Raw genomic sequence first — 20,383 nt, 5'->3', positions numbered from 1 at the left:
TTTCCGGACTTTGCCACCCTCCCTCTTTCTCCCCTCAGATGGAAGATCTGAATGCTTTCCATCCAGAATGCAGTTCTAAGAAATACTTACTGTCTTAAACTGTCAATTCCTCTGAGTAAATGTTAACTTTTGAGGATAATAATTCAGTTCAGTTCAGTTCAGTCACTCAGTCGTGTCCGACTCTTTGCAACCCCATGAATCGCAGCACGCCAGGCCTCCCTGTCCATCACCAACTCCCAGAATTAACTCAAACCCATGTCCATCGAGTCGGAGATGCCATCCAGCCATCTCATCCTCTGTCGTCCCCTTCTCCTCCTGCCCCCAACCCCTCCCAGCATCAATTACCTAAGTACTTTACACTTTCTTGCACTTTTAACAAAATTATAATTTTTAAATTGGGGCCAGAATTTTAATCTACCTTTCAATTCCTTAATTCATGAGTTTAGGAACTGGAGTGGAGTCAGTACAAGAGTGCAGGAATTGGGGGAAGCATGAGCTACAGAAAACCAAGACCAAGAATGTCCCAGGGGGATAGTGTCCTGGCTGATCAAGCTTAGAAGACCATAAAAGGGGCCACATGCAGGAGGAAGCAGAGTGAAGCACATGGTTGACCTAGAGTGAATCCAAACTGGGACCTCTGGGCAGGCAAGCTAACCACTGAAACTAAGGGTCCTGAGTCGGCCAGAAGGCAGAGCTTGGGGTCCAAGGGTCCAGTGAGGGTCCAAGGAGTGAATGAAAAGTACATCCAGCCCAGTGGGCCGGAAGGATGACCAGAGAGGTTTGATTCCATAATCAGCATCAAGGGAAGTTTTTGCCATGTGCTTCCAATACATTACCATGACCCAACCTGCCTTTTTTCTTTACTTTATTGTAATGTTCCCTTGTTGCTTATTTAAAATTATGCAGTTCACAAGGGCACCCTCAGAGCACGACTCTTGGTTCCAAGTCAGAAGTCCCCCCTGTTTTGTCTTTAAATGCAAGTGATAAGGGCTGACATAGCCTGGCGGGTGTTCCCGCAGGACAGGGCTCCGCAGGTGCTGCTGGCTGGGGCTGCCGTCCAGTCAGGGCCAGGGGCCCCTGCAGGCCCCTCAGTCCCCCCGGTGCAGTGGGGAGGGCTGGGGCCCTTTCACTAGACCCTGCATCATTTTACACACTCCCACCTCAGTTTAAGGGTATAAAAGAAGTGGCAGCTGGTTTCTGAGTTTGCAGGGAAAAGTGCTAAAAGCAAACAAGCAGTTGGGAAATCATCTTGAGGTTCATGGAATGAACTAGGCATTGATTGTAAGAGAGGGGCTAGTAACTGTTCCCGGAACACTCCGCCAGCACGTTAGAGAGATGTGGGCCATTTGTTTTTCAAAAATTCAAAGAACAGCAAAAGCCACTCTAGCAGTTTAAGGGGAATGCTGTGGGCAAAAATTACAAAAGAGGAGTGGAAAGGGGAGTGCACAAGGGCCATTAAGCAGCTGTCTGTTAGGGGAGATTTAATTTAAAATTAGATAAACATCCATTGTGCTATGAAACAAATATTTCTGCCACATTTCCATCCCTGCTTCCTCACGCAGCTTTCTTTTGGACTTTGCTAGAATGTAGGATGGAAAACCAATGTGAAGCTCAGATGGAATAGGACTTGATCCCCTTCATCAGTACAGAGGGAAGTATTCGGCATGTGTTTTCAATACATTATAATTCCCTAAAATTGCCTCTTTTCTTCACTGTATTGTAATTTACCCCCATGTTGCTTTATTTAAATTGTACAGTTCATAAAAGATTAAGGCTTGCTCCTTAATGAATATGCTCAAATTTCTCACTTAACATAGAATTGCATGTGTTTCTATCTTTGTTAGTGACTAACCCCCCATGAATACTTAATTCTTAATAAATACTAAGCGGTGTACTTCCCTTTATGTTTTTGGCTAGAAATTACATAATCAGGCATACTCTAAAATTTTGTACCTTTTTGGATTATACTCTTTTTGTGATAATGAATTAAAATAGATTTATATTCAAATGCTCCCTTGAGTTCAAAATAGAGAGGAAGGGATTCTAGGATCTTCAAAACACTAGAAAAATGTGGCTCTTCAATGGAATTGCATCAGAGGAAACCTCAAGAGTAAACTAAAGAGTGTTATTCTGACCATAAACCCTGGAAGCGGAGAGAGAACTTTTAAAACAGAGGAATATTTCAAAGAAGGTATTATTAACACTTAAATGATAGTCATTCCAATTATTTCAGGTTATGTATAATAACATGAATCCATCAAAATGAACATAATGGACTCTGATAAACTAGATGGGACTACAATTTTTCAAAGCAGTGAAATTCAACTTGTATATATTCAGTAGGATTTTTTAAAATATGCTACTGACCTACTTTCAGACGTGGACTTACAAATCCCAGGCCCCTAGGAGAGTAAGAAGAAAAGTTACTTGCTTATATTCTGCACTTTATTACACTAATTTATGGTCCTTCAAGTCTGGGCAGGGGATGGGCTGTTCTTGTTTTATAGAAGAACCTTTTTGTCCTTTGTTGGGGACGTTTCCAGAAATTTAACAATTGACTCTAATAGAATCTTATGAATAAAACTAATGAAAACATGAAGAAATGAACTCTAGAGACCAAACATACAGTAGCTTATTGTTCACTCTCTGGAGAATAGAAATACCTTCCCTCACAAGGTACATGGTGCAAACAGGAACTAACGCCTGGGCTTCAATGAACAAGGCATTCAGGGTCAGGAGGAGGCCAATACTGCTGACCTGAATCTGGTCAGTAAGAGTAAGCTCCATCAACAGGTTTAAGCAAAGAGGGGAAGTGTCTTTCAGTGTTTGCTCTGTTCAGATGATTTTCAAAATTGTTTACAGAGAAAAACAAGTTACACATCCAATTCTCTATCCGCTTACCCAACTCCATGTTTTTTGAAGGGGTTATATATATTAAGTAGTGCTTTCTCTTTCACTAAAGCCAACCCTTATTTTGCCTGTTCTCATGGATCTTCAGTTCAGTTCAGTTCAGTCGCTCAGTCGTTTCCAACTCTTTGCGACCCCATGAATCGCAGCACACCAGGCCTCCCTGTCCATCACCCACTCCCGGAGTTTACTCAGACTCATATCCATCGAATCAGTGATGCCATCCAACCATCTCATCCTCTGTCTTCCCCTTCTCCTCCTGCCCCCAGTCCCTCCCAGCATCAGGGTCTTTTCCAATGAGTCAGCTCTTTGCATGAGGTGGCAAAAGTATTGGAATTTCAGTGGATCTTAGGGAGTAAGAAAGGAGAGTTGGTCTAAATGAGATACCTAGATGGTTTTTAATTACAAAATTCTTCATTGCCTCAAGAGTTTTATTGGAGTTGCAATCACAGAGAGACTCAGGGCAAAACCACCCCCCGCCGCCGCCCTGCAACCTTGGGTCTCAGTTTCTCATCTGTGAAGTGAGGAGTACATGGGTCAGTGTTTGCCCAAGTGGCCACCCATGTCACCGGCTGTAGAGCAGATGATTTTAGGTGATATGTGAATAATTGCTCCAAGTTATGTATTTATTTACTGACTTTCAAAACCCATGATGTTTATGAATATTACTGGTTAAAGTAGATACTGAATATTTTTTAAAGTCAGTGAATAGAAAGAAAAATATTAAGTAAATGATATAAGGCTATGTCATAAAATAGTGACATGTTATTTTTGAATGAGTAACATCTGGAAAATACTAGACTGGATGATCCCCAAGGTATGTTTTAGCTCTGACTCTAAAATGTCTATAATTGTTAAGTCCTTGTTCCAAACCTTGCTCACGTTAATGATGCTAAAGCAGCCAAAATTAAATAAAACAGACAAAAGTTAAACAGCAGAAGTACAAAGGGCTTAGGTAACTCTCAGACTTGAGACTCACTCCAAAATTAAAACTGGATACATTTCCTTTGATTCTGACATGGAGTTTTAACAATATTATCTAAGCAACTCCATGTAACACTTTCATAAAAGCCTTTTAAAAAACCCCTATCTTGAATTATAAATTCTGTAATTGTGCCCTAAATGTTTATAGTATGATCAACACTGGTGTCCTAGAAGAGTTGCAAATTCTGCTGTGGTTGTCCTTTAACTGCTTCTTGGAACGGAAACATACATACTGACTTCATTTATTAAGTGCCTAGCAATGGCCTTGCACTTGGTAAACTTTATCTTGTGTAATCCTCATAACAACCCTACAGATTCCTATTTTGAGGTTAAGAAACTGCAGCTCCTCGAGTTTCCTAACTTACCCAAGGGCTCAGAGCTAGTCTGTGGTGAGAATTTTTAAAAATGCTACCCCAGTCTGTCTCATTTCTAGGCACACACTTTTTCTACACCATAAAAGCTTCATGTTAGAAATTTAAAGAACACCCCTCTCCCTCTCCCTCTCTACATGTGAAGTAGAGAGGCCTTTGGACTTGACCAAGAAAAGGTTGTGGAAGAACTCACATTCCTGAAGAGCAGGCCAGAGACTTAGGCTCAAGTAGCAAGTACAGGGTGGATTATTTCAAAGAAATGTGACCCTCGGGTGTAGAAAACAAATCTGTGGCTACCAGAGGGGAAAGCAGAGGGGAGTGATGAATAAGGAGATAGGGACTGACCTATAGACACAACTGTATATAGAACAGATCACTCAGAAGGACCTCCTATGGAGCACAGGAAACTCTCCTCAATACTCTGTAAGGACCTGTATAGGAAAGGAACCTAAAAAAGAGTGGATATATGTATATATACAACTGATTCACTTTATGCTGTACAGAATAAAGTGTACAGAATAGCACATTATAAATCAACTATACTCCAACAACAAAAAAAAATTTTTTTTTTTAAAGAAAAGAACTGTGATCCTGACCTCTGCCCTCTCCCTCTCAAGGGTTTCTGCCTCCTGCTCGGTCCCCGGATGGAGACCCCCTACTCTCTGAGCCTCTGCAGATAACCAGCCCCGGGTCTCACCGCTCCGGCCAGCCCGAGGGAAAGCTGGCATCTTTCGTGACTGTGGTAGAGCCTTATCAGTCCCCATCCCAGGGGTGAGCCTCCTCTCTACCCGCCGCTCCACCAGCTGATAACTCTCAGCAGAAAGTGACCACACTGTCTGCCAAACTCCCACAGATCACCCCTTGACCTTCCCTCCCCTTTTGTCCTCAAGGAATTCTCTTCAGAATGCTCTAAGAAAGACCAGCTATCCATCCCTTTCTTTGAGAATTCTGTCATCCAAAAACAATGTGGGATAGAGCTGAAGTTATGAGATGTTCCCTTTATCCTTCTGGGAAAAGTTCTCATATAAATTCACTTAAAAAAAAAACTACAGTAAAACAAATATCAAGTGAGGAAATAAAACTGAAAACATTTACAGTATTTGGAAAACAGTCTTAGTCATAAAGGCTGAGGAGAGAAGGAAGCTCCCTCTAAGCCTACTTTGTTTCCAACACAAAGGCTTCAGTTACAGGCAGCTGACAGGTGCCCAGAGCAGTTGCTCAAAGGCCAAAAGCCCAGCAAAGAAAGTATGGATGTGAGTCTCGGTTTAATCCTGTTCCCCATTGTCTCTGTTATCAGCACTTTTCCCGTTTAAGGTAAAGTCCTATAGGAAACTGTCCTCAGAAGACCTCTCTAAGGCCCAGCCAGCCCATCTGTTAGTCTCAGTCTGTGGGCTGCTGGGCTCCCTGGTGGGTCAGTGGTAACGAATCTGCCTGCCAACGCAGGTAGATGTAAGAAAAGCAGGTTCAATCCCTGGGTTAGGGAGATCCTCTGTGGAGAGCATGGCAACCCACTCCAGTATTCTTGCCCGGAGAATCCCAAGGACAGAGGAGCTTGATGGCCAGTTTTGTGGGTCAAATCGGCCAAATAGCAATCCAACCTATACTTTTCCTTCCCATCCTGGGAGGGGCAGCTTCGTCTTGGGCATCGTCTCTACCTCATTTGCTCTCCTGGGGCACCTCTCCTGCATCGTTCCTTTGCAGGCCAACCCCACACCCAGGGGCCATCTTCAGTCTGGCCCGATCCCTGCACACAGCCTGGGCAGGAACTCTGCCCTGTGGCCCCTGTGCTTGCCCGGCTTGCTCGGGAGGGGGCTGGAACTTAACCAGGACTGTCTCCTGAGAAGAATAAGGGCAGGCTGATCCTCAGGGAATTCCCTCCACTGAATAGTCTCTGGGCCCCAGAGCCCACTTAGTATGTGCATACACCCTAGAACACAGACCACCTCACCCTTCCTACAGGCAAACCAGCACATGGACATCTTCTGTCTGAATTTTCTTCTATTTTACATTTTTAAATGCTGGTAAGTACCCACTGCATTTATTCTGTGACCCACTAATGGGTCATGACTTACTATTAGAAACATACTCAGAGAAGCCCTCCTAAATACACCCTTTGAATACAAATGAAAACTCATATAAAGCAGCTCCAGCGGAGGCTGGCGCCCTGAGTGTCACGACCTGGTCCTGCTGGCCCTGCCCTGCTCCCTCTGTCGCTCTGACTCAGGGCAGCGTCCTGATGGCGGGGCCTCGATGCTAACCTTGACCACCCTTTTTCTCGCCTGCACTCCCCAGCCCCGAGCCAGCTTCCTGCCCAGAGTTTCTTGCCCCTTGAAAGTGTGAGCTTGATGATGACATGAAACTGTAGCTTCAGAGGTTCATCTGTTTGCCATTTTAATGATTTCATATTTTAGCCCAATTTTGAAAATGTAAGATGTATTTGGTACAGTTTATCTTAACAAGAAACACCATCCACAAGGGAGCCCAAGTACTAACCTCATAACTGTCAATTTTGAAAGAGACTGAGATTGAGAAATGGCAAAATCACACTTCCAAAGTGTAATTCTTCATCTGTTCTATTCTCTGTGATTTAAAAAAATCAGACTATGTCTGCATAGCTTTTATTATAGACTCTGTTATTTATTGTTGCTTATTTGATTAATCACTATCTCCTCCATGAGTCCAAGTTCAATGAAAGCAGAAACTATTTAGCTCACTCCCCAGTACCTAGCCCAATACTTGCTTTATAGTAGGTTTCAATAAATATTTCCTGAATTAATAAATGTATGTTTCCTTTAAGAAGACTTTGGTAAGATTTCTTTCTGTGCAAAGGCTTTGAAATTTGTCTCATGTCTTCTAAACTAAAATATCTAGTGTGAATTTGTCACAGAATCAAAAAATACATGTACAACCTTATAGGTCTGAGTTATCCTTAGACTCCCAATTGGAGCATAATCTTCCCAAACTCATACACCCCCAATACATCTTCCTAGTAATAATAGCTTCATCTATTACACTCTTCGTGAAAACTCTAGGAGGTAGGTATTGTTATTACCCCGTTATACAGAAGGGGAAATTGAGGCCCAGAAGGGCTTAATCTAGGTCTCTAGATTCTAAGCCACTTGCTTTTATGCCACTCTTTTTATGTAACATCTTGTTATCTTTCTTTAAAAGTGTTTTTTCTCTGTGTCCTTCTGAGAACCTTTTGTACAAAGAGAGCATTAAAAGATGTCATGGAAAAGGAATGAGCTTTAAAAATCAAGTTATTAAAGAAAGGGAATGTGTAATGTCCTAATGGAGAGGCTTCTTAAAGATATTTACACACATTTTGAATATGCCATTTGAAAAATGTGTCTTCTCTTAATGCAAATAAATGAACAACCTTTCAAAATAACATCATTATTGCCTGATCTTAGGTTATGTTCTTTCAAATATAAATGGATGTCACAATAACTAAGAGAAGTAGCTGGTTCTACAATAAAATGGATTTAAAAATAAGGAATAAGAAATAATAATTTGACTATAGAGGGGAAAAAGGTGTTTTAAGCAGTTTTGTAAAGGTAAAGGAGGGGGATTTTATTTATCTAGAAGTCAATGAATAATTTCTGCACTGGAACGTGGAAAAGGTTCTTCAGATATATTTGAATCTGAAAGCTCTCTGCCTCTTATTTTGTCAGTTCCTCTAATTGAATGGGTAGAATGCGTAAAGGTTTTCAGTAGGGTTGAGAGGAACATGGTGTAAGTTTTCTGAATTTTACAAAAGCAGGGGTAATTTTTATGACTTCTCTTAAGGTTATTAGTATTTCAGAAAGACACCTATCCTGATACTGTTTTGTCTCTCATAATTGATAATTGCAATGGCTTGCTTTAAGAATTTGGTCTTCAACAGACACAGTGACCATTCAAAGTTCACAACAAATGCTTAGTAAGTAAAAAGCGGATGGTGAGTAAAAAACTGGGCTGAGAGGTGTCAGAGACAATTGATCTACGTTCCTTCTGCCCCTTCCCTTCCCTGGCTCCACCCCACCTTTGACCTCAGGAATTAAATTGAGATTCTTTCTGCTGGCTAATGGCAGGAAGGTGCCTGTAATGAAGTAACGAAGTGTTAGCTGATAACATTAAGGCAACAGCTCCCCTTGACTTCCGCCCGCAGCCGGTACAGCTGGGGCTTGGACAACCGCCAGGGAGGCCACGGCGGTCTTGCCCCTCTGAGAAACACCCCCCCAGGACCACGTGTAGGTGCAAAAGTCACTGGGGAAATGAGGCAGGGAAGTAATTTGGCCTTGGGAGCCAGTTCTGATCTTGTCACCAGGAAGAAGTTAGGAAATAAGATGAGAAATAGATTTTAGAGTTACATATTGGTTATTTGGTAATACTGAAGGAACAGTGGGGAAAGAATTGCACACACTTAATGAAAAATACCTGTGACCAGTCCTCCCACACTGCCTCTGTATGTGGCTTAGGGGCATCATGTATGTGGCCTGAGGAGTGCTCATCTACCCAAAAATATATACCTGTTGAGCAGAAAGTACAGAAACCTGAGTTCCTGTCTTTCCTTGTCACATGAAATACATTTTTTTATTCTTTTAGAAGATAATATAATAGCAATATAAACATTATAATTTAAAAAAAAAACCATATAAATGCCATAACTGGAACAAAACTTCATTTTTGAACATTACCTCCCACGTGAATAGTTCAAATATAGTTGCACACATAGTGTATTTATACAGAGATACTATGCAGAAATATTTAACAATAAATAAATCCACCCACTTGAACAAAAACCTGTTCTCTGATCTGTTGACTGAAATTTACTACATATTAATACACTGCCGAATCTTTTATGTCACAAGTTCTGCTGAATTCTTTGATTCCTCTTTCCTTCCAGGAATGAAGGATCCTACAGGACCTGAGACGTTGTGACTTTTGGACTTGTGCTGTGAGTGTAATTTTAGTTTGTAAACTAAACTTCACACGCAGCTGGACTAAACAGAGCAGTTAGAAGCACTGGACCTTTGGGTTGTCCCAACTTTCCATGTGGCTTCAGCTTCTACCACAACACTAAAATTTCTCCTTTTGAAATGAGGGATTGACCCCACCTTCTCAAATACCTTCCTGACTCCACGTCCTCCTGGGGCCCCTCCTACTTCTCCAGCCACCCTTCCTCAGGCTGCTTTGATGACTTCTCTTCATTTTTATTTTAATTTTATATTGGGGTACAGTTGATGAACAATGTTGTGTTAGTTTCAGGTGTGCAACAGAGTGATTCAACTACACATGCACATGTATCTGTTTTTTTTTTCAAATTCTTTTCCCATTTAGGTTGTTACATGATATTGAGCAGAGTTTCCTGTGCTATGCAGTAGGTCCTTGTTGGTTATCCATTTTAAATACAGCAACATGCACAGTTCAGTTCAGTTCAGTCGCTCAGTCATGTCCGGCTCTTTGCGACCCCATGACCCGCAGCATGCCAGGCCTCCCTGTCCATCACCAACTCCCGGAGTTCACCCAAACCCATGTCCATCAAGTCGGTAATGCCATCCAACCATCTCATCCTCCGTCATCCCCTTCTCCTCCTGCCCTCAATCTTTCCCACATCAGGGTCTTTTCAAATGAGTTAGCTCTTCGCATCAGGTGGCCAAAGTACTTGAGTTTCAGCTTCAACATCAGTCCTTCTAATCAACACCCAGGACTAATCTCCTTAAGGATGGACTGGTTGGATCTCCTTGCAGTCCAAGGGACTCTCAAGAGTCTTCTCCAATGCCACAGTTCAAAAGCATCAATTCTTTGGCACATGTCAATCCCAAACTCCCAATCTCTCTCTCTCTCTCTCTCTCTCTCCCCTTCTCTTTAAAGGTTGGAGTTTTCCAGGGTTCAGTCTGGAACCCTAATTTTTTCAATATCCTCTCCCTTTGCTAAGTCACTTCAGTCGTGTCTGACTCTGTGCGACCCCAGACACAGCAGCCCACCAGGCTCCACCGTCCCTGGGATTCTCCAGGCAAGAACACTGGAGTGGGTTGCCATTTCCTTCTCCAATGCACGAAAGTGAAAAGTGAAAGTGAAGTCACTCAGTCATGTCCGACTCTTTGCACGAAAGTGAAAAGTGAAAGTGAAGTCACTCAGTCATGTCCGACTCTTTGCGACCCCATGTACTACCAGGGCTCCTCCATCCATGGGATTTTCCAGGCAAGAGTACTGGAGTGGGGTGCCATTGCCTTCTCCGTCCTCTCCCTAGGGCAGGTCATCTGTTTCCATGGTTTAAATATTTCCCCAGTCCTCTCCTCGAAGCTCCCATACATTCACCTGACTAATCAAACTGCCTTCTTGCTGCTTCAACTGCTTAACTGAAGATTGAAGATGTTGGTAGAAATAATTACAGATGAATCTTAGAGCATGTCAGCCCTTAAGAATTCAAAAGTTTCCTCACAGGCACCTCCAACTCAGCATCTCCCAAACAGAACCCTTGACTCAACCCAATGCCCACCCAGCATGCTCCCTCTCCTCCTTCTCCTCCATCTCATTGAGGGGAACCATCCTCCTCCAGTTGCTAAATCAAAAATACTCTGTAGACTTTCCTCCCTCCCTTCTCCTTTGTCTCACCTTCAAAGAATCCTGCCATTTCTCCTTCCTTGACTATTTCTCATCTTCAGCAGTTTCTCTCCAGCTGTATGTCATTCTCGGCCCTTTCCTGGACCAGTGGAACAGTGTCCTGACTTCCCTGTTCCCACTGTTGCTTCCTCTGGAACACAGAGTAACTTGTTAATTTCTTTTGGCCATGGGGGGCCTTAGCTGTGGGACTTGGGCTCAGCAGTTGTGGACTTGGGCGCCCCATGACATGTAGGGTCTCAGTTCCCTCATCAGGGGTTGAAACCGAGTCCGCAGCACCGGAAGGCAGATTCTTAAACCACTGGACCACCAGGGAAGTCCCCAGAGTCATTTCTTAAAAACACAGATCTGATTATGATACACGACCATTTGTAAACCATAAAGAATCGTGTTTCCGATAAAAGGTAGACTTCTTTCATGGCCTACGTTGTCTGGCCTCTTCCCCTTTCCTGTCTTATCCACTTGTTCTCTTGCTCTCAGCCTCACCGAAGTCCTTTCTCTAACTGAATGGACAGCCCCTTCTCTGCTTCAAGGCCTTGCACTTGCTGTTCCTTCTGCTTGGGACCTGCTCCCCGACTGCGCTTCTTTACCTTCTGTTCATTCTTGAGGTCTCAGCTTCACCGTGACCTCTTCTGAGAGGCCTCCCTCTGCACGTGCACACGCACACACACACACATACACACACACACACAAACACACATACATATACACACACATACACACACATACACACACACACAAATATACATACACACAGAGAAACACACACACATACACACACATACACACATACACACACACAAACACACATGCACATACACACACATACACCCATATACACATACACACATATACACACAAACACACATATACACATACACACATACACACACATACATACACACATACACATACACACCCACACACATATGCACACCATTAGTATCCCAGCACATCTTTCCATTTAAACCATATTTAATTGTGCATCTTGTCCTTATCTGCCTATTGACCATCAACTACTTCTGTCACTTATCTTTTTAGTAGTTAATAGCATGTTAATATTTTTTGAAAGAACAATTTATAAAATGTGAACAGGGGAAGGCTATTTTTTAAAAATTTTATTGGAGTATAGTTGTTTTACAATGTTGTATTAATTTCTACTCTACAACAAAATGAGTCAGTTATACATATACATACATCCCCTCTTTCTTTGATGTCCTTCCCATCTATGTTACCACAAAACATTGAACAGAGTTTGCTATGCTATACAGTAGGTGGGGGAGGACTGTTTAAACTTTCAAAAATGTTTCCACTGTTTGGAGTCTTTAGGTTTATAATCATTTGAGACTATAAGTCAATAAAACTATTTTAAGTAACAGTGCTCTCCACAAACTAACTGTCAAGGCAACAGAGTTGTTAATTTGTATATTTGTTGGGAATGTTTAATTGAAGATCAAGAACATTGGTGGAAATGATCACTGAAGACTCGATCAAAGAGCATGAAAGGGGACTTGCCTGGTGGTCCAGTGGATAAGACTCCCAGCTCCCAGTGCAGGGACCCAGGTTTGACCCTTGACTGGGGAACTAGACCCCGCACACCACAGCTAAGACCATGCAAAGCAGTGAAGACTCAGCGCAACCAAAATTAAAAACAAAAAGCATGACTATCCTTAAGGATTCAGAACTTTCCTCTGCAGGTGTTTATGGGAAGAGATAATGTCCAGAAAGGTGTTAGCCAAGGCTGCTCTTGTTCGATTATCAGTCGTAATAAAGAAGTCATTTGATCTGACAAGAGAAGTGACAGGAATGGATTGAGATAAAATATCCAAACATCTGGGATTCTCTCAGAGTTGAGAATCCGTTCCTGGTTTATGAAGAATGCATTTTCTACAAACATCTGGTTTATAACTCTCTTGAATGTTGTAAAGATTAGTCTATGTTAGTAAAGCGCTTTTTAAATAAAAAGTGATGTAAAGCAAAAAATAAAATAAAAACAAAATCTGGTTTGAATTCCTTCATTTTGAGAAATTGGTAAGCAGTTTAAAAGATCACACAGTGTGAATTAGCCAGTCTATTTGAATATTTTGAAGGAAAGCAGTGTTCAGTGAGTGACATGATGGAACTAGAAAGCAAGTTAACTCTACACTATTCTTTTATTTAATAAAAATAAGTGTGCAAATTTTTGATTGTCCATTATTATGGTAGAAATGGACAGGGATATTTACCACTGGAATGAATTAGGTATCTGTAGTAATAACAGTATATTAGCATGTTCTACTATATGCAGGAGTGGCTTCCCAGGTGGCGCTAGTTGTCAAGAACCTGCCTACCATTGCAGGAGACATAGGAGACGCAGGTTTGATTGAGGAAGACGCGGGTTTGGGTCAGGAAGATCCCTTGGAGAAGAGCATGGCAACCCACTCCAGTATTTTTGCCTGGAGAATCCCATGGACGGAGGAGCCTGGTGGGCTTCAGTCCATAGGGTCACAGAAGGTCGGACACGACTGAAGCGACTTAGCGGGCACACAGGCACTGATGAAGGAAGGAAATAGGTCAGATACAAAATTGAGACTGGGGCAAGCTGGGCTGACACCAAGTGGGCCTTCCAGAGCCTCTCAGCTTTTCCTTTATTTATTTATTGGAGTATGGTTGATTTACAAAGCTGTGTTTGTCTCTGTACAACAAAGTGAATGAGTCATACACATATATACCCGCACTGTGTTTTGGATTCTTTTCCCATATAGGCCATTACAGAGCATTGGGTAGAGTTCCCTGTGCTCCCCAGCAGGCCCTGGTTCATTACCTATTTTATACATAGTAGTGTGTATATGACAATCCTAATCCCCCAATTTATCCCTCCCCGTTCCCCCTCCACCTAATCAGAGGTTCATTTTCTACATCTGTGACTCCATTTCTGTCTTATAAATAAATGCACTATTTTCACTGTTTTTTTAGATTCCACGTGGAAGCAATATCATATGATATTTGTCTTTCTTAGCCTTCCCTTTAAATGAAATAATCCCCACAGCAGAAGTGCGCGTGTGCCTGTGTGTGTGATACACGAAAAGCTGCCGCCCCAGGGAGCGAAGACGCCCAGACCGAGAACGTGAGCTGGGCCAGGAGCAAACACAGGCGATTCTGACCCTTCGGGGACATCTGGGCAGGAGAGGAGATTTGTTTTAAGGTAGGACTAAAGCTAGAAGTTGTAAACATCCTCTCTGCTTCTCTGGGAGCTTAGGGGACAGCTGAACACAGAGCAGAGAATAAGCCGCGAACGAGGGGTGGAGGAGAATTTCCGGGATAACAGGTGGCCCCTGCAGGCTCCTGCGGAGCGTGTGCTGCCGGAGGAAACACTCGCCTCTGCTCCACACGCAGGCTTACTGGCCCGAGACAGAAATATGGCTGACACAGAGTCCGCTCTTAAACGAGCACTTTGGGCAACTGCAGATGTAAAGAGAAAATTAATGAAACGTCTTCGTGCAAGGAAATAACCATTTTGATGATGACAAGCATGGATGAGGAACGGCATGAAGCCTGGTCGGGGATTACTTAATGAAAACATCCAGGGCAAGAAAAGGAGATGATGCTGCCGGGTCACAGACAGAGTGACCTCCGTGTGATCCTCCCCGAGGAGGGATTAAAGTTAACCCCAGAACCGTTTGGGATTTGTATGTTTAGTACCTGTACATTTTGATTGGGTCACTATTTGTGTCAACCATTGGGTTAAGTATTTGGTTACCTCTATATTGCTAGGTGTGTGTGTGTGTGTGTGTGTGTGTGTGTGTGTGTTTTCTTTTTGGCTGCAAGGCATGTAGGATCTTAGCTCCCCAACCAGGGATCCAGCCGCACCCCCTGCATTGGAAGGTGAATTCTTCACCACTGGACCACCTGGGGAAGGCCTTACAAATTCATGTTAATGTATAGCAAAGACCACTACAATATTGTAAAGTAATTAGCTTCCAACTAATAAAAATAATTGGGAAAAAAAAAAAGCAAATAGCTCTGAAAAGAAGAGAAGTGAAAAGCAAAGGAGAAAGGGAAAGATATACCCATCTGAATGCAGAGTTCCAAAGAATAGCAAGGAGAGATAAGAAAGCCTTCCTCAGCGATCAATGCAAAGAAATAGAGGAAAACAACAGAATGGGAAAGATGAGAGACCTCTTGAAGAAAATTGGAGATACCAAGGGAACATTTCATGCAAAGAAGGGCACAATAAAGGACAGAAATGGTATGGACCTAACAGAAGCAGAAGATATTAAGAAGAGGTGGCAAGAATACACAGAACTGTACAAAAAAGATCTTCACGACCTGGATAATCACGATGGTGTGATCACTCACCTAGAGCCAGATATCCTGGAATGTGAAGTCAAGTGGGCCTTAGAAAGCATCACTACGAACAAAGCTAGTAGAGGTGATGGAATTCCAGCTGAGCTATTTCAAATCCTGAAAGATGATGCTGTGAAAGTGCTGCACTCAATATACCAGCAAATTTGGAAAACTCAGCAGTGGCCACAGGACTGGAAAAGGTCAGTTTTCATTCCAATCCCAAAGAAAGGCAATGCCAAAGAATGCTCAAACTACCGCACAATTGCACTCATCTCCCACTCTAGTAAAGTAATGCTCAAAATTCTCCAAGCCAGGCTTCAGCAATACGTGAACCGTGAACTTCCAGATGTTCAAGCTGGTTTTAGAAAAGGCAGACCCTGGAGAAGGAAATGACAACCCACTCCAGTATTCTTGCCTAGAGAACCCCATGGACAAAAGGGACTGGGGGTCTATGATCCATGGGGATACAACTTAGTGACTACACCACAACAACCATAACAACAAACCCACAATCAGGCAGATTATGATTCAGGGAAATACCTTTTCATGAAAATGTGGCAAAAAAAAAAGAAAAGAAAAGAAAATGTGGCATAAAATGGAGAATGAAGAGACCTAGCAAAGTGGAATGTAGAGTTTTGTAAGAAATTAAAATGTGAGTATAGAATAATAGTTGTTAATATTCAAACAATAAAGTCCATGGCTAAAGGGAAAAAAATAAATAGAAAAGGCAGAGGAACCAGAGATAAATTGTCAACATCCGCTGGATCATCGAAAAAGCAAGAGAGTTCCAGAAAAACATCTATTTCTGTTTTATTGACTATGCCAAAGCCTTTGACTGTGTGGATCACAATAAACTGTGGAAAATTCTGAAAGAGATGGGAATACCAGACCACCTGACCCACCTCTTGAGAAACCTATATGCAGGTCAGGAAGCAACAGTTAGAACTGGACATGGAACAACAGACTGGTTCCAAATAGGAAAAGGAGTACGTCAAGGCTGTATATTGTCACCCTGCTTATTTAACTTATATGCAGAGTACATCATGAGAAACGCTGGGCTGGATGAAGCACAAACTGGAATCAAGATTGCTGGGAGAAATATCAATAACCTCAGATATGCAGATGACACCACCCTTATGGCAGAAAGTGAAGAGGAACTAAGAAGCCTCTTGATGAAAGTGAAAGAGGAGAGTGAAAAAGTTGGCTTAAAGCTCAACATTGGGAAAACTAAGATCATGGCATCTGGTCCCATCACCTCATGGGAAATAGATGGGAGACAGTGGAAACAGTGTCAGACTTTATTTTTGGGGGCTCCAAAATCACTGCAGATGGTGATTGCAGCCATGAAATTAAAAGATGCTTACTCCTTGGAAGGAAAGTTATGACCAACCTAGATAGCATATTAAAAAGCAGAGACATTACTTTGCCAACAAAGGTCTGTCTAGTCAAGGCTATGGTTTTTCCAGTGGTCATGTATAGATGTGAGAGTTGGACTGTGAAGAAAGCTGAGCACCGAAAAATTGATGCTTTTGAACTGTGGTGTTGGAGAAGACTCTTGAGAGTCCCTTGGACTGCAAGGAGATCCAACCAGTCCATCCGAAAGGAGATCAGTCCTGCCTGGGTGTTCATTGGAAGGACTGATGCTAAAGCTGAAACTCTAATACCTTGGCCACCTCGTGTGAGGAGCTGACTCATTGGAAAAGACCCTGATGCTGGGAGGGATTGGGGGCAGGAGGAGAAGGGGACAACAGAGGATGAGATGGCTGGATGGTATCACCTACTCGATGGACATGAGTTTGAGTGAACTCTGGGAGTTGGTGATGGACTGGGGGGCCTGGCGTGCTGCGATTCATGGGGTCATAAAGAGTCGGACACAACTGAGCAACTGAACTGAACTGAACTGATATTGTTAGTTGCCAGAGTATGAAGTCAATCAATCTCAACTTATTTGGTGGGATCTTTATAAAAGAACTGAATTTTTTTTTAAAAATCTGAGGCTTTGTTAAAGAAAGAAAACTGTCCTCCACAATGCCGATTTTAATGCAATCAAGGTTCCAGAGCGGGCAGGCCAGGTCAGCAGCATCCCTGAGACTCTATGCGGTCCACAAGTTTTTGGCACCAGGGACCAGTTTCATGAAAGACAATTTTTCCATGAATGGGGGCGAGGGGATGGTTTCAGGATGATTCAAGCACATTACATTTATTGTGCATTTTGTTTCTGTCTTTATATCAGATGCACCTCAGATCATTTGGCATGAGATCCCAGAGGTTGGCAACCCCTACCCTGGAGAACAGGAGTAGGAGGGCCTGTTCCTGTCAGGATGTTTTACTCCACACTTGCAGAAGTGGATGTTAGTGGAGCGAGTGCTTCTGATCCTAAAGAGAGGGATTGAAGAAATAAGGAAAAGGACCAATGGCAGGCTCTTACTTTGCCACCTCCCTGACTTTCACCTTTTATCTTTCCAAAGACTGTGTTTGTCCACTAGGTTGCAGCCTCTCCAGACCGCTGGTCGCCACTGCTGGGGATGGCTCTGAAGGTATTGCCTTCCATTCCAAGGACTGGTGACTGAGGTGAGAGTCAGGACACTGGATTTGAGTTCATGGTCTGCCCTAGCAACCAGCTGAGGACCCTGCTCAAGTCTCCTGATTGGTTTACATCACTCCGTGGCCCAGTCCTGCAGACAACATTCTCTCTGTCGGACCCAGAACCTTCTCTGACTTGACTCTACCCACCCTCACTTTCTGTGGCTCCTCGACTCCTAAACTCACCCAGAGATCCTCTTGGTGGGCCTGCTTCCAAGAAAGTCTCTCTCAGCTGCAAAGGACCTGAGACATTTCTCTGCTCCATATATGTCCCCCGCGCCCCCCCCCCGCCCCCGCCATACCTACCTATCCAAGTCCAGCGCCTCTGAGGCCAAGTCAAATCCTGAGCTCACATGGAACCCCCCTCAGATCCTCTCAGCATTATTTCCTCTGTCCTCAAGAGTGATTCGTGTGTCTCTCTCCTGCCTCTCCTTGGTTGTGGTTCCTCAAAGGAGAGATCGACTTGTCTGTGCCACAGCCCAGAAGAGTTTGCTTTGTTGAGTCTTTTGTTGAATTTTGTTGAATTCTTTTGTTGAATTGCTTTGAACAAAATCATTCTAAACTTTTATTAAACAACATCACTGGGATACATGTAAAAGAACTTCTGTTTAGGTTATTTAATATATATACAGTTCCTTCTGTTTAGTGTTTTTAAAAATTCTTTGTTGAAAACCCTACTGTATAGCACAAGGAACCATACTCAATAGTGCAATAACTTATAAGGGGAAAGGATTTGAAACAGTACATATGTGTGTGTGCATGCATACGTATACATATACATATATAAAACTGAATCACTTTGCTGTATGCTGAAACTAACACAATGTTGTAAATCAGCTATGAAAAGTGAAAGGGAAGTCGCTCAGTCGTGTCCGACTCTTTGCCACCCCATGGACTGTAGCCTACCAGGCTCCTCCATCCATGGGATTTTCCAGGCAAAAGTACTGGAGTGGGTTGCCATTTCCTTCTCCAGGGGATTTTCCCAACCCAGGAATCGAACCCGGGTCTCCTGCAGGCAGACCCTTTACCCTCTGAGCCACCAGGGAAGCCCCGAATAGTTGATTGAAATCAACTATACTTCAATAAAAATTCCTTTGAGATATAATTCACATACTATACAATTCACCTATTTAAAGTATACAATTCAGTGTTTTTAGTATAGTTACAGGGTTGTTCTGTCATCACCACCTTCTAGTTTTGGACAGTTTTATCTCTTCAAAAAGAAACCCTGTGCCCATTAACCATCACTCCCACCCCCTTCTTCCTCCAGCCCCTGGCTACTGCTAATCAACTTTCTGTCTCTATAGATTTTTCCTATCCTGGACATTTTACGTGTATGGAATGATAAAATACGTAGTGCTTTGTGATCTAGTCTTATGTCATTGAAACATTCAGTGATTTTCCTTTTTAAAAAGATAGGCAAAATAAATAGATAAAGATTGTCTCCTTTAAATAAACCTCAGGCAAGATCCACCCTGAAAGGGAGAAATCATCAATCAGGCAGGAGGAACACTGAACGACCTTATTAAGGCTACTTATATTTCACAGCAAATAGCAACACCATCACACAGATAAAAGACTCTTACTGAAGGGGAAGACACTTCTGTTGTTGTCGTTGTTGTTGTTCAGTCACTAAGTCATGTCCAGCTCTTTGTGATCCCATGGACTGCAGCATGCCTGGCTTCCCTATCCTTCACCATCTCCCAGAATTAGTTCAAACTCATGTCCATTGAGTGAATGATGTTCTCTAACCATCTCATCCTCTGTCGTCCCCTTCTCTTTTTGCCTTCAATCTTTCTCAGAATCAGAGTCTTTTCCAACGAGTCTGCTCTTCGCATCAGGTGGCCAAAATATTGGAGCGTCAGCTTCAGCATCAGTCCTTCCGATGAATAATCAGGGTTGATTTTCTTTTGGATTGACTGGTTTGATCTCCTTGCTATCCCAGGGACTCTCAAGAGTCCTCCAGCACCACAATTTGAAAGCATCACTTCTTCAGCGCTCAGCCTTCTTTCTGGACCAACTGGAAGACACTTCAGGAGAATGTAAAGCACATCATGAGAGCAGCCGTCCTCTCCTAAGACTGGCTTTCATCTCTGGAGTCTTCAGACCCTCCAGCATACCCTGGCTGGAGTTTTTGAGAAAGGCCTAAAATTTACTATATAACTTTTCACTAATAGGATGATGTGCAGTTTTTCAATAATCAATAAAGTTTCCTGCATCATATTAAAGAAACAAGTGTAAACCTTTATTACTAATTTCATGAATCCCAAGATGCACACTTCTTCACATCTAAAGATTCTTCCAGTTGGGGTGTACCTTTCCGTGGCTGCAGGTCTGGTGGAGTGGTGAAGGAGCTGTCTGCTGGCACAAGCACAAACCCATCACAGCTGTTCATGGGGCATCTCAACTGAGAGGTGTGCCTGGCTGCCACCACCTACACCGAGTCCCCAGGTCACTTACAATGTCTTCAGAAATTTCCTCTATGATTTGACAGTGACATTCTACGTAACCATGGCTCCCAACCACACAGAGGATGACGTTACCTGAAGAAACACAGATTTGATTGAGGATTAAAAACTGATTCAGAAGACTCTGCAGGCAAAAAA

The sequence above is a fragment of the Cervus canadensis genome, chromosome 1 (assembly GCF_019320065.1).
Source record: "Cervus canadensis isolate Bull #8, Minnesota chromosome 1, ASM1932006v1, whole genome shotgun sequence".
Lineage (NCBI taxonomy): Eukaryota > Metazoa > Chordata > Mammalia > Artiodactyla > Cervidae > Cervus > Cervus canadensis.
The sequence above is the reverse complement of the archived record's forward strand: the minus strand, read 5'-3'. Positions refer to the sequence as shown.